This window comes from Trichomycterus rosablanca, chromosome 9, assembly GCF_030014385.1.
Source record: "Trichomycterus rosablanca isolate fTriRos1 chromosome 9, fTriRos1.hap1, whole genome shotgun sequence".
NCBI lineage: Eukaryota > Metazoa > Chordata > Actinopteri > Siluriformes > Trichomycteridae > Trichomycterus > Trichomycterus rosablanca.
Window position 1 is genome coordinate 18,567,200 of NC_085996.1, and position 15,591 is coordinate 18,582,790.

The 15,591-nt window shown below is 38.4% G+C and overlaps 1 protein-coding gene and 2 long non-coding RNA genes across 6 annotated transcripts in view; 1 reads left to right on the forward strand and 2 right to left on the reverse strand.

Annotated features, from left to right (window-relative positions):
* LOC134320568 (costars family protein ABRACL) overlaps positions 1 to 4,480 on the reverse strand; it is a 170,723-nt gene extending 166,243 nt beyond the window's left edge. For all 4 annotated transcript variants that reach the window (XM_063002022.1, XM_063002020.1, XM_063002021.1 and 1 more), the window contains exon 1: positions 3,974 to 4,480. The gene's annotated coding sequence lies outside the window, so the exon portion shown is untranslated. The remainder of the gene's footprint in view (positions 1 to 3,973) is intronic.
* A 7,056-nt stretch (positions 4,481 to 11,536) lies between these two features.
* On the forward strand, positions 11,537 to 13,099 carry LOC134319931 (uncharacterized). Its single transcript, XR_010013581.1, has 3 exons — positions 11,537 to 11,819; positions 12,362 to 12,455; positions 12,950 to 13,099. It is a non-coding gene; the product is annotated as an uncharacterized LOC134319931 (long non-coding RNA).
* A 13-nt stretch (positions 13,100 to 13,112) lies between these two features.
* LOC134319932 (uncharacterized) lies at positions 13,113 to 14,079 on the reverse strand. Its single transcript, XR_010013582.1, has 3 exons — positions 14,055 to 14,079; positions 13,842 to 13,893; positions 13,113 to 13,386 (listed from the first exon to the last, which is right to left on the reverse strand). It is a non-coding gene; the product is annotated as an uncharacterized LOC134319932 (long non-coding RNA).
* Positions 14,080 to 15,591: the final 1,512 nt, after the last annotated feature.

Here is a 15,591-nt window from a genome sequence, read left to right on the forward strand (position 1 = left end):
ACCTGAACTGATGAAAGTTTGGCACCGGTTACTATTTAAAATCTACTGTCTGATGTTATTCATGGTCTTACTGTTCTCCATTAAAGCCACATTCAACCTGTTAGTGTTTTTAAAAAAGAAAGCATAAAGACATGTGAAATTCTGTCATGTGTTTTCTTGCAATGGGAAATTAATAGCTTGTCAGTTAACTGGTTGCATCCACTGTCCTCAGTTACGTTATTGTACGTGTGATAAAATTTCTAAGGCTGCATGTTCAAATTAATACACCGCAAAAACACTTTCTACAAATTTCAATCTTTATACAGTCCTGTATATACCTGAGCAGCACCAACCCTTACCATCACAAGTATGTAAACAAAGTTTTGGTTAGACTGTCATATTATAAAACTCAAAGCTAAATATTAAAGCTAGATGAAGATTTTACAGAAAAATTTTGTTTACCAGACCTAATCAAAGCAAGTGCCAATGTTTGTCCCAGTATAAAGGTAAAACTCTGCTTACAATATTATAAGTACATTAATGTTGTCAAGAGGGGATTTATTACAAAGACGGCATCATTCTTTGACTAGCATGTTTAGGCAGTGCTTGCAATTAACTGTTCACTACCTGTTCACATCTTACTGCTCTACATTACAGCCATGTTTTTAATGTAAATGTTTTATGTTTTTAAATGTTTAAATAAAATGATGTATAAAGACGTCATAAAGATATACAGTGGTGCATTTACATTTTGATGGGACACTATATTCTTGTCAGTTAAAGGTTAACCGTCAAATAATGACAATCGGTTATAAGTTGCAAAAAAAACTGGCAAAATCTGCATAGAAGCACATGCATTTGCAAAAAAAAAAAAAAAAGACAAATTGAATTACGAAATTGAATTACAAAATGTATTACATATATAAAAAAATGGGACCTTTTTAAATACATTTTTTTTGTTAAACGGGCTGCCTGAAAACAACATTTCTTTCACAGCAAGGTGGAAGGCATTAAATTATTACAAACATTATTTAAAACAAACATTATTTGGATATTTGGTATTATGCTTGAATATAAAGGTAGTACTTCGCAAACCATGTAGTTTGTTTATTAGGATTTTAACATCATGTTTTACACTTTGGTTACACTCATGACATGAACAGTAGTTACTCATTACACAAGATTCATCAGTTCACAAGGTTATATCAAACACAGTCCTGGACAATTTAGTGTCTCCAATTAACCTCACTTGCATGTCTTTGGACTGTGGGAGGACACCGGAGCACCTGTAGGAAACCCACGCAGACACGGGAAGAACATGCAAACTCCACACAGAAAAGACCCGGACCGCCCCACCTGGGGATCGAAACCAGGACCTTCTTGCTGTGAGGCGACAGTGCTGCCCACTTAGCCACCGTGCCGCCCTTGCAAACCATGTAATACAGTGTTTAGAATAACTTTGGGATACTGGTTGGATCTCTGTTTGATTAGCACAGTTTGATGAACTGTTAGATCTGTACATTTTGAATGCTGAACTAGTTCTGCTCATGTGATGTCACAGTTGTACATTACTTTCATATTAAGCTGTTTTCATTTAATAAAATGTAGCGCCTTGCTTACATAAGGCACAGTGGTGTGTGTATAATACTTCAGTGGATTGCTTTAAACTTTAGTGTCCTCCCCCCAGCAGGTGCTTATACTGGGCAGGCTGAAACCCTCAATGTAATGCATGCAGCGTTTAACCACAAATAATGACATTGTGTTATTTCTTGTGAGAAGCAGAATTTGCACAGGCTTTTGCCTAAGAAGTTAAGTTTTGCAATATCTTGCAACACTAGGGGCCCTCGTCCCAACCCCACCAAAAATTAAAACATTTAAATACCTTTCCTACTGCTGTTTTAACAGATTACATAAACTTCTTTAGCACTTATTGACACTGCAATGAAAGCATGCATCTATTCCTGTCTGAGTGCCAGGGAACAAAGTAGAAGCAACACGGTTTGCAGTAGAATTTATTAGTTTTATTGATCTGCATGGAATCATAATAAAACTATGTTATACGTGTCAAAAGACTAAAAGCAATAGGTACTGTACTGAATACATTACGGGCTAATGTCAACATTTGTTTTATTGACTCGTGCATTTAATCAAAAGTTCCAGGTTCATGTTTAAACTATCTAACGTCCACGCTGCTCACAGCATTCATTTAGCTTGTGTACGACTGTGTTTATGCAATGCATTTAAAAAAACAGACTAAAAGTGACTTTTGCACAATATCTTTAATTTATATAGCTACGGTAATATATGGTTAAGCTGTAGAATGCTGAATAAAATGTTTTATTATTATTGCAACGATACATTTTGTTCCTAAACTGGTTAAATAAGATGTGGTGATAATGACGATAATGCTATCATTTCCGCCTCGATCGTGCAGCGCGTGGGAACATGCATGTTAAACTAAGTCATGTGACTGATTAACCATGATAACACAATAACACATAAACCCGGTCATCTTCACCTGAGGATGTTTCAGGTATTCAATACTGTAACCAACTAGCCTTCTGATCATCTTATCACAACAACGCGGTGACACACTGGCTTAGCAGGAATAGCTGCTTTGAAACCACGTCGAAAAAAAATGCAGTTGAGTGAGCTTACCTGCAAGCGCTAACAACAAACATTCCCTGCAGCGCTGACCACAAACATCCATTTACTCAGAAATGAGATAAAAAGTGAAAAGCGTTGTGTAACACAATTAAATAACTCAGTGACAACAAACAAAAACAAACTCTGCACCTATTACAGTTTTCCCAGGATTTGCACTAGAGCTAGTTGGCTAGCTGGAAAGCGTTCGCTAGCGCTGTAAATCGAGCCCGATAGGAGTCAACTCTCCGATTCCGGATTGGGATTCGAGAGTCGACTCCACATTGAAATGGATCCGTCTCGAGCAGAAAACGTAGTAATTAGTTATTAAATAAAAAAGAGTATACAATACAACTGCTAAAAACGAACCGGGTCCCCGGGTTCGAACCATACCTTAGGTCAATGTCTGTATGGAGTTTTATGTGTTCACTACATCCACCACCAGGTGCTTGGGTGGCACTGCAGTGTATTATGATAGCCCACCAACTATCGGCAGCCGGGCAACTACAGTATATAGACATGAATAGCTTGAGGAAGAGGGAGGGTGGCTAAAGCACTGTCCAGGGTATTTCTGTCGTATACCCAGTGTCATGACCCTGACCAGGATAAAGGAAGTGTCCACCAGTTACTTAAATTGTGTGGGTGAGTGGGTGGAAGAATAGGTAGATGAGATGTACCCTGAGATGTACTGAACCCACCACAACCCTGCAAGCCAGTATGGAAAAGAATTAAGATTTTTAAAGTATAGCTTTGAGTTTTTTATTGAGTTTTTATAACAATTAAAGCAAGAAGCCATTTCAATTTTAAATGAAAAGCTGATGAAAGTGACACCAAGCAACAGATTTTAAAATAAGGGAGTATTTTTGAGGTGTCAAGTGGATTATTCTTAAGATGAAATCGTGTTTTTGGGCATAAATAAGGTAGTTAGCTATCGATATATTCATAATATATGATAGCCCTTCCAAATGAAAACCTCTTTAAGAAATAAATAAGGATTACATTAGGTAATAATGTAAGGTAGTGATAAGTTAAAAAAAAAAAAATCAATCATAATTTATGTTCTTTATCAATGTTCTGTATTCCACAGGTCACATTTTTCCCTTCGTTGTGTTTTGGGTTTTTGGTTGGAGGGGGGGTTAAGATTATTATTTTGAATCGACAATTGGAATTGACTTGGATAAGCAAAACCTAGAATCAAAATCGGAGTCGACTCCGCCGTTTGTAGAACCAAACAGCCATTGCGTGCGCTTGGTGGACGAACACTGCTGCGTGTGCGCGTCAAGTAATCATGGTAGTCTGCAAATAAATCCATCACATGACACAGACTGCACTATATTTGCAATGCACTTACCTGGTCAGTTCGTTCCCTTTTGCTTTAAGTGACTCCCCAACTTTCCACAGTGTTGAATGAATGTGCGCTTGCTGCTGGCGAATTCTGCCAGATGGAGCCTATTAGTTTTGCATTCAGTCAGATGCAAATGTTTTGACCAGAGGTCTTCGAGCTAGTTTTGATTTAGGTAAAGTATTTCAAGTGGCACTGTCAATCCTTCATCGTGCCTCTGCACCACAAAATCAACCCGAAAGCCTAAAGTTGCTTTAGTTGCAGGAGTTGCGGCTAAGCTACATAGCAAACAATGTTGTTGCTGTGAAGTCTGCCAGTTGAAGGCTAACGAAGTTAGCTAGCTAATGCCGAGAGCGATTTCAAATCCAGGACGCTGCTTGCTTTCACTTGCACCACCGTAGTCCTTCGCCAAAGCCCGAAGCAAAAATAAGTCCGATGCTAAAACCGTTTTCCGAGTTGTTTTAAAGCTGTCATCCGAACATAGGTCTTATTTGTGTATATTATTCTCGCCTTAGTCTCCCCCCACCGCCATTTTCAACATCAACCTACACAAACAAACAGCGAACCCGCTCACGTCACCTACAAGCCTCGTTCACCCTGTGATCTACAAACCATATCTTGCCGAAACTGAAGACCGATTATGGCTTTTAGATCGAATCATTTGTGCAGGTCGGGCAGCTCACGCAACACTCGCAGGATTCCAGGTTGCGCCGTGCACGAGGCTCAGTGGAGCGGGGTTAAAGCGCGTACACGTGAGAGGGGCCGAGAGTCCATTAACATTAAAACACGCTTACAAAACATTGGCTAACAATATTTAAAACTGTGTATATATGTATGTATATATCCTAACATAAAACATTTAAGGACAGAAAAAAGTTCTAGGGCCACTGTGCAATCCTTCTGAGCAAACAACATGGTAACGACGTTACAATCACCAATTTTTGTTATTTGCGACATTGTATAGTTGTAGTTAGAAAGCCAAAATAAAACACTTTTTTATATTTTAGTCCAGTTATGCAACGTTATGGGAACTGCATTTTGTTACATAAACCCTATTACACTTCTATATCATTTTATAGTCAAGCTTAGAAAATTGCATTAATCCTCACAAATGTAAATATAAATGTTAAGTGCACACGACACAGTAAATTTAAATTTAAATTTTCAGCATTTAGCAGACGCTTTTATCCAAAGCGACTTACACAATGAGCGGAACACGATGAGCAATTGAGGGTTAAGGGCCTTGCTCAGGGACCCAACAGTGGCAACTTGGTGGTGGTGGGGCTTGAACCGGCAACCTTCTGTTTACTAGTCCAGTACCTTAACCACTGAGCTATAACTGGTAGCTGTTCCCCAGTAGATGTAGATGTTCCCCAGTAGATGTTCACAGTATCACAGTTCACAGCTATCACAGTAGATGTTCCCCTATGAATGTAGTGTGTGCATCATGTATGCAAGCCAAGGAGGCATCCTTCTTCCAATGTACTGCGTCTGTCAGCCTTGCACGGCAGGCAGTGATGCATCCCACACTAAATGGCAAGTCAAATTTATTTGTACATCACTTTTTATAGTAGGCATTGTTGCAAAGCAGCCTTACAGATTCCGGGTTCAAAACCCCCCAATCAGGGGCGTCGTAGTGGGGTGAAAAGTGGGACTGAGTTACCAGAGCCCCAAGTCGGGGGAGGGCCCTTGAGGAGTCTAGAAGGAGTCTGGACTGGGGTGAGGGGGGCCCATGGGCACTGCTTGTGCATAGGGCCCAAAATTTGGTGCTACGCCCCTGCCCCCAATGATCAAGTGTAGGGCGACTGCTGTGACAGTACTCAAATGGGTGTGTTCGAAAACCTAGGGAGCTGCCTTGCTGTCTTACTGTCTACATAGGCAGCTGACTTAGTAGAGAGGATTCTAATAAGTTAGTGACTTAAAAGGCAGGTTATTCGAACGCACTACTTAGATAGCGATTCCATCGGGTTTAGCATTTCGCGTTTAGCATTTAGCATCTCGCCATTAAAACCAATAAACTGAGGTAGCACAGCACGCTAACGTCAATAACATCTCCCTTCATGTACCGATAACGGTTAAATTTCCTGACAAGCCCGAACTTGCAAATAAAAACACTCGGTACAAGTTTATACAAGTTAAAAATCAGTAATATTTTATTTACGTTTGAAAATAACTCCATTCGTTTCTCCGCCCCGTCAGCCATGAATGCTGGGATTGTCTTGATCACTAAGGCAGCGTTCGATGCTCACTCGTTCTTGAGCCAAAATAACATTGAAATAATAAGATGCCTCAGAAGTGTGGATTTTAAGGCATCTAGGATTTCGAACAGCCTCCTTCTCGGGAGCGCGCACAGGATGACGTAAAATGCTGCCTATGTAGACAGCACACTAGCTTTTCGAACACACCGAAATGTTTACCCTGCCCACAAGCCACTGAGCCTTCCTACTATGCATGTACAGCATCCACATTAAATGTCAGCCAGTAGGGCATCCTTCTATGTACATAAAATGTAAACAATCTCTGTCCTGTCCTTTTGTACATGTAACGGTAATGATCCTTAGCTCTCATACTAAACTGAATATAGTGTTTACCTTGCACATAGACCAAAGAGGCATCCTGCTGTGAATGTAAAGTATCCATTTTGTGACCCACTTAGTAAGACTTTCCTTTTTGAATGTAGAGAGGCCTTCTTGTATGCCAGCCAGTGAGACTTTCTACTACAGCTAGAGAGTCTCTGACTTGCATGCCAGGCAGTCCACTTTGTACCTTATGACCAACCAGTGATACCTCAAACTCTTAGGGTAGTGTGAGCATTGCACATCAGTCAGTAGGACTTCCTACTATAATTGTAGAGTGTCTGCCTTGTATGTATGTTGGCAGTGGCAGCTCAGTGGTTGCATGCCACCTAGTGAGACTTCCTTCTATGCCAGGCAGTTTGGCTTACTGCTGTAAATGTTCACCTTTCACACCAGCTAGTAAGACCGTTCTGCTATGAATGTAGTGTCCACCTTGCACTAAAGGCAGTGAGAGTCACTACTCTGTATTTAGAGTGTTTACCTTACAAACCAATAAGTCACCCCAATGCACCCTTTACATGTTTTTGAGAGGTAAAAAAATGTCTTGCATTGGATTAATTAGGTAGGTAAAGTGTGCCATTTTACAAGATGTGAGCAGGAATGTCTTTTCATGACTAAAACACATCTCACAGTGTTGCTTTAAGATTAAAGATGGATAATGAAATATTACAAAAATAAATGTTTATATATTTTATTTGAAGAATTGGGTGCAAGGCAGGAATACAAACATGATAAAGCACAAGACCATCAAAATGCATCACACGCACCCCTTCATTTACATATTAACAAATAAAATCAGTTAAAAGTATCCAATCCACCCACTGCTGTGTTTTGAGAAGGTGGATGGAAATTAGAATTGGAAATTCCCCCAGAAAAACCCACACAGATGCAAAAAGTGAGCAGACAGTAACCAGCAGTCAACTTGAATCTGGGACCCTAAAGTTGTAAAGTATAACTAACTGCTAAGACGCCCCAAGGATGTCCTGCCAGAAACAATAACTGATTACTGTGTTTTTATGCAGTTTATAAAGAACTGGTTTATTTAAAAAAAAAAAAAAAAAAAAAAAAAGCAGAATTCTCAATTTGTAGAGAAGCCCAGGACTGCTGGGACTCAGTTTTAGGTGACAAACTTCGATCTAGTCTGCCAGACATGCCAAGATACTTGTATTGTGTCTCTGAGTCAGAGAGAAAAAGTTTAGCTGGTTGTCAGCACTCGTTATTCTGATATGAGCAGCCATGCGAAGGTATAACCTCACCATATAATTAGATATGGGCCATGAATAGAATAGAAACCTCTTAAACAAATCAAACCTTCAAAACTCATTTTAATAAACAAGATTCACTACTTGTGTTGATGTTACAGGCCAACACAGACTGTTCACCCAAAAAATTAAAACTAATAAAGCCAATAGAATAGTAAGATGTAATAAGAACAATAACACTTGTTAAAATGCCCCCTCCACACAACACTGGCAGTGACCAAAAGCTGTTGTTACAACATGTTTTTTTGCAAATTGCTTGCAGTAAAATATTTCTATCAGAGATGTCTTTAAAACCCCTAATCCTAATTAACCAACTGCAGCTTTTACTGAATGTACCATTACACCAAATTGCACATTTTACTTTAGGGTTATGCGTAAGCAAACCTAAACAATCTTTTTGTAGTAGTTTTGTAATACTTTAGTTGTAATACTAATACGTGAAGTTTAATAATACTTTAAAAGTTTTTATATAATTATTTTACTAAATCAGTGTCAGTGTTGGATTACACTATTTAAAAGTACTCTTAAAAATCTGCATAAAGGGCCTGAGAATAAATGTTACTTTGCATGGTGTTTTAGCAGGAATTGTTGGTTTATGCCTGTTTTTGTTTATTGGGATTTTACTCATTACACAAGGTTCATCGCTACACAAGTTTTAATGTCAAACACAGTCAAGGACAATTTAGTGTCTCCAGAGAGGAACACTTTAAGACCTGGTTTATTGTTTGTTATGTAAAAGTGATGTTGGAAAATGAAGGGAGAAAAGATCAAATGTAAGAAATATAATCAGTAATATAGCCCCAAGCTGCAGTTATGGGGGTTCAAGCACAAATCGAGTCATATATTGTACAATTGGAGAAGGTATAGCTGAACCCAAAGAATTTTAGAAGCTCTGCACTGATGTGTTGAATGACTTGCTTAGTTACACTTAGTTATGGTAATTTATTTGAATACTTATTAGTTAAAAAGTCAAATTTATCGAGTTATCAGTCCATCAGTCCAAATAATTGGATGTAAACTCTAAAAGTGGTTTGAAATTAGTTTTAAAAACATTAAACAATAGCAGGAAAACAGTAAAAGTTACGAGGTTGTTTGTTTTAGTGTTGAGAAAAAAGATTTGTACCCCCATCCCAGCAGCTGATACCTTTCATGCTTCAAATGCTATTAGGGGGTCCGTAGTCCATAGGTAATGTGTTTTATGTTCTGTGGTCATCGGCCAATGTTTTGGCTGTCAGATACTTGCAAACTGATTGGATGGTTATGGCCATGTTTTTTGTCAGATATTATGTCATTCATATAGCACCACTTAGCACTGCAGTTACACCATATTATTTACCATTTATATTCATGTAGCATATGAAATATGAGGTGCAATATGCGGCGGTCCTAGCAATTATATGGCAATTACATTAGTATAACAGACTTTTCTGTGGTGTGGTGTGGTGTGGTGTGGTGTGGTGTAGTGTGCTGACAATGTTTGATGTGTGTTTATGTATTGAGTGCATTTTGTTCCTTTGGGGGTTCAATAAAGTGTGCTTCTCTAACACACGTGATCATCACTCTGTAGTTTGTGCTTAAAAGAACAAACCAGTAAAGTATTATGCTCCTGATAGTTTGTCTTTGTACAGTTTATTTCTTACTTTATAAACTCAGCAAACTCTAAAGACGCTCGGTTACATTAGCAACTGGTTAGACAAAATGTCCAAGATGTTGAAGTCTAAGGCAGCTGAAAACACTACTCGGGGAACTGAGTTTGGGAAAACTCCTTACTGATTATGAGGCCGCAGAGGATGGTGTGTCAAAACACAGACAAGTATTTTGATCTTTGAGAGGGGGCTATTAAGGTAGGCTGTGTTGTGCATTGTAGCTTCCATTGAATCTATCATTCAGTTTATGAGTGTTATTTAATGACTGCTGTGAAATGTGGCACTTTTCTTAAAAAATTCGTGAAATCTGTGATTATTGAACAATTAGGTCTGTGAAATTAAGCACATTTCCCTGTGAATTTAGTAGGGCCCTAGCCATAGCATATGAACCTTTTATGGTACAAGCCTTTAACGTTTTGTGATAATCAGAGCAATGCTTGCTGAGTTTGAGCAGTATATGTGTTCTTTATGCTTGGCTTGCTTTACCCATGGTTTTGCATCTGGCAACGACAATGTTTGTTTGTGTATTAGGATTTTAATGTCATGTTTTACACTTTGGTCACATTCATGACAGGAACGGTAGCTACTTATTACACAAGATTCATCAGTTCACAAGGTTATATCGAACACAGTTTTGGACAATTTAGTGTCTACAATTAATCTGACTGCATGTTTTTGGACTGTGGGAGGAAACGGGAGCACCCGGAGGAAACCCACGTGGACACAGGGAGAACATGCAAACTCCACACAGAAAGGACCCGGACCGTCCCACCTGGGGAACGAACCCAGGACCCCCACTGTTGAGACGACAGTGCTACCCACTTATCCACCGTGCCGCTCCAACGACAATTTAAACAAACAACAGTTTTTGAATAATAATTAAAGTTTAATTTCTCTGAATATCTTTGATACCAGGTTTGTTTGTGTGTGTGTGTGTTTGGGGGGGGGGGGGGGGGGGGTCCAGAGACTAGTTCGCGCTCAAAAGTTTGAGTGATTTTGCATATTAAGCAAATTACCCCAAAATCGGAATGGGCGGAACTATGGGGTTCTTGGGTCTTTTTGTAGAGCGTGAGATAACTAACCGGGATAAAGAATGTTGTGTCCACGTTATACGAGGTGGGAGATGTGTTGACGCTATAGCGCTGCTATAGCTACAGGCTACAGGCTACAGGCTGAGTAGCGGGGGACTAACTACCTGTTGATCCAAGCTGAATTTCATTCCACAGAGTCCCCAACCAGAGCCTCGTGTTCCCGACACACTAATCACGTGATATCAGTTCATTCTGAATGCTCTGCAACGTCATCACATAAACGTCAGAGAGTCGCGTGAACAGCAAGCTTTGACTCTTCCTTTGCTTTCTAATAGTGGTGTGCGATACTGCAAAATTTGGTATCGATCCGATACCAAGTAAATACAGGGCCAGTATCGCCAACAGATCTATAGGTGGCAAAATCAACATGTCTTCAAGACTCATAAGTTACTGTAAAATTTATGGAATTATCTAAACATGAAAAGCACACATTAAGATAAACAATTCTATTAACTCTCATCCACTCAAACACAACTTTCTAAGATGGCTACAGACTTACTTCGGATCTAACATTTAAGAATTCAATTTTTGATATTGTAGCGTCAGTGGGAGGAGCCGTGGTATCCAGGCTTACCGTCAGCGTGTATCCCAGTGTGGCAGACTGGGTGGCTGCGGTGAGAGCTGGATAGGTAGCTTATGTGTTTGTCTGTTGTATGAATGTATGTGTGTATGTATGAGTGTACGTCCTAAACCACTGAGAGATCTGCCAAGGGCAGCTCACTCGAGGTCCCGACGCTCGCCTTCCTGCTCGCCGGCGCCACAATATCAAGAATTTAATTTGTACATGTAATAAGAAAGAATTAAAAGAATTTAAAACTAAAACAACTCTCCATTATTAAAATGTACAAAAGACCTTTTATAATATCTCTAAATAAATGGCAGATATCTATGGCGTCAGATTAGTGCCAAAAGTCGAGAGCACATTTTATTTATGCGCGAGGAGGATTTTCTCTGCTCTCGCACAAATTCACCCTGCTCGTTCACGAATAAGTTGTGCTCGCGCACGAAATTGCATGCGCGCGCTCGAAACGCTGCTCTCGCGCTCAGATCGTATGCGCGCACTCAAAGCAAACTGCGCTCGTGCTCAAATATTTCTTGCTCGCTCTCAGAACTGCACTTGCCCTCGCGCTCGGAGTTTGCACGTTAAAACAGTGCCAAAAGTCGTCGACCAATCAGAATGTGTTTTCGGCTTCGACCAATGAGCTCCAACTTCCCCTGCATTTTCATTGGTCGGAGAGAGTGAACCGTTGTGAAGACAAATGGACAATCAACGACCTCAGGTAAGATTAATAATTATTTTATTTTAGACTATTTTTTAATAAATAAAAAAGTGTTAAAGAGAATGTAAAGTTAACTTTGTGTCATTATGTGAATATAAACTAAAGCGGTACCCCTAACTTGATAAAATAGCTTTTGTGTATTGTACATGTTAATTAATAAAGTAAAGCCTTTATACAGTAAAGTTAATGTGCTCACGAGTTTAGTGCCACAGCACAAAAATTTACTATTTTAGTAAATCAAAGTGGGTAGATCTGGAAGCTATAGCCACCTAAATGATATGATGAACATTATGTTCACTTTCCCAACCAAGAATAGAATATCAAACATGACACATTAAATAATTTAACCGCAACTCTTTAAAATAAAATGTTTTACAATTGAATGTTTTGCTGTTTTTTTATTATTACAGCAATTTGATAGTTTTTGATACCTTACAGTATGTCAGGCTTTTGCTTTATTTACTATTATATAAAGTGTGAACATTGCATATTTACCATGCATAATGTAATGTTTTAAATGTAGGTTTCTGAATCATTTACAGTGTTCAAGAAAAAGCCACATACAATGACAGCGTTCCCCTCCCCCCACCAGAATCCAGCAAGGAAGCAAGTAGTGTTAGAACACCAAGCAGTAAGGTAAAACATATCTGCAATATCAACAATATCATAGCACCAACCAGTCTGAATTTAATATGGTGCACTTATTGTGTATTGATATTGTTAACACTAATGTTTTTATTTAGGCTTTATGTTCAGTGGGTCAAAAATATTTTCTATTGGATTGTATAGAAATTCATGCCAGCTAGTGTGGAGAAAGATAACAATGTATTTGATATTATCTTTATTTTTATTACTCCTATATTTAAATTATAAGGACAATACTATCATATTAGGACACCGTTATAATTATTGAGTTAATGCATTAAATATGGCCCTTAATTCCAATTCTGCTTCGTTCACCTGCTATAATAACACCAGCTTGTGTGTGTTTAAGCTGTTGTAAAAATATGATTGACTACACTTCTGTAAATACATTTGCAGAGTGGTATGTACATGTATATAACAAGAAACATTGTAATCTATACAAAGGTCAATGCTTATTTTGCTTTTTGGTGTTTCTTTCTGAACAGGCTAATGCAGACTTTACCACCTATGGTTAAGACAGCTGGTTCGCCCTCTCTTTGTCCAAGAACATTCTTTCAATGGCTCACAGGACAGGAACACATCAGACCAGTTCGTCTGTGGATATTTGTGCCCATTCAATAAATAAGTAAAACAAACTGTGTACTGTTATTTATTTATATATAATATCTATGAGAATAGAATCAGTACAAGTCAGAGTCAGTACAAAAGTTACATTTGCCACATTTGTTCCGGGGTCATGAAAGGGGATGTTGGTTCCAGCCTTCAACAAAGATCTGAAGGTCGGGGAAGAAACACAAGATGTACCAGAAAGAGGTGCAGGGTATTTGCAATGTCCAGCATCTCAACTTGTTCAAGATTGTGCAGGATATCATAATATGTGGAGGTCACAGCTGTCCACATATCAACCAACAGCCTTTCAATTCTGTAAGACAAAATAAATGATTTAAAATGTAATACTTTGTTGACTGAATAACATCTGTGAAAAAGTGGTAGCTGTCTAGAATTCAAGGACAACAATAGTCTTAAAATGCAGAAACAATAAACAGTATAGGGAAATATATGTTGAAGAAATGTATAACTTAGACAATCAAGGACATTTGTGCCAGTATGCTCAAATTTGGCCAGTGGGAATCCTAGCATGGATTTAAGTTCATTCACTAATTTAGGGCGTCCAGTCACTTGTGGAACTGTCTGTACCCTGATGGATGACATTCTGGTTTCCACATGTTCACTCACCAACATGTGAATTTGCATGATTGGCATTTAATATATCTTCGGGAATATTAATTTTTTCCGCTAATTAATCAATAATAATCATTCCATGTGTGCTAATGAAATGTAAATAATTCAGATCAATACATAAGCCAGACTGCTTACTACATTGCAATTTATGCTGCTACCCCTCCAAAGCTTTATGTCTTAGTAAGGCCTAGACAACAAGAAATGTAAGATAATTAGACATACAGGTTAAAAGATGAGTATAGTCAGAATATGCCTGATTGTTAAAGCTTTAACAAATTCTAACCTTTTAAAATGATGATTTTATGTACTCTAAACTAAGTCTAAAATAAAAATAATTAATCATCTTACCTGAGGTCGTTGATTGTCCATTACTCTCTTTACAACGGGAAGTTGGAGCTCATTGGTCGAAGCCGAAAACACATTCTGATTGGTCGACGACTTTTGGCACTGTTTTACCGTGCAGACTCCGAGCGCGAGGGCAAGTGCAGTTCTGAGAGCGAGCAAGAAATATTTGAGCACGAGCGCAGTTTGCTTTGAGTGCGCGCATACGATCTGAGCGCGAGAGCAGCGTTTCGAGCGCGCGCATGCAATTTCGTGCGCGAGCACAACTTATTCGTGAACGAGCAGGGTGAATTTGTGCGAGAGCAGAGAAAATCCTGCTCGCGCACAAATAAAATGTGCTCTCGACTTTTGGCACTAATCTGACGCCATAGATATCCTGAACATATTTTAGCTAGACATTTAAGATATCTTGAATAATTTTTCTGACTAGTCAAAACGTAGCAGATGTGTCGTATTTTTGAAAGAGGGTCGAACGGGGTTGCCAGATCCAGCAAAAATATCCAGCTCGTCCTTTTAAATCCCTAAATTTAGAAGGGAAAACTAACCCCAGATCTTCTGTTAATCTTGCTTTGTTTTTAAAAATAATTTTATCATTATTTTATTATTATTATTATTTTGAAATCCCAATCCACCGAATTAATCAGGTGTTCATTTAGTTCTGTGTAAACAAATAATTTTCTTAGAAATTTCTTCAAAAATTATCAACAGTTGTTTTAAACAGTTTAATAGCAAGCAACATAAACATACAGCTGCAACTCTGCCTCCTTTACTAAAATACTTATTCTAGGTAAGCAACTGCCTGTGTCAAATAATGTTCTAGCATTTGATATAAGAGCAGCATCATTTTGGGTGTTTTTGTGGAATCATGGGCAACCACCTGCCACCTCCAATCCTCACCACATTCTACAGAAGAGCTAAGATAAAGAATTTATTGGCGTAAAACAAAACCTTATAAAACGGATAGTTCCGGTCCTAAAATCTGATTGGCTGAGCCGCGTTCGAAGCCGTTGTAAAATCCCCGATAAATGCACACCTATGACCACCTCACATCATTCCATATTAATACGCCACTGAAAAGAAAAAGTGAATGTTATGTTCGCCCTCATGTTGCTTAGCAACACTGTTAAGAACTACCTGGGGTCGTGGAAGAATGCTTTATTGTAAGTGTTTTTGTAAATAAAAACATTTATAAATTGAACGTTGTATTTTATTATATTTTATGTTGACCGCCGTTTTATACAAGCAATAAGCCACTCGAGACGGAAACAACCTTCCCCATGATAAAATTGCAGTAACGCACGGTCTCTCGTGGCTTATTGCTTTAATTAATGAATGAAATTGATGAATAATCAAAATGAAGATTAAATACAGATTTAATTACAATTTAGCATTTGTGATTCCCTTGTCATTGTAGGCACTTTTGTAATTAAAGATATCTTAAATTGATGCTTTTCCTAGTAATATTGTAAATGCAGATATCTTGAGTTGTCATTCTGACTAGTCAAAATGTAATTAATACTAGTCAAAACTCATTCAGAAATAG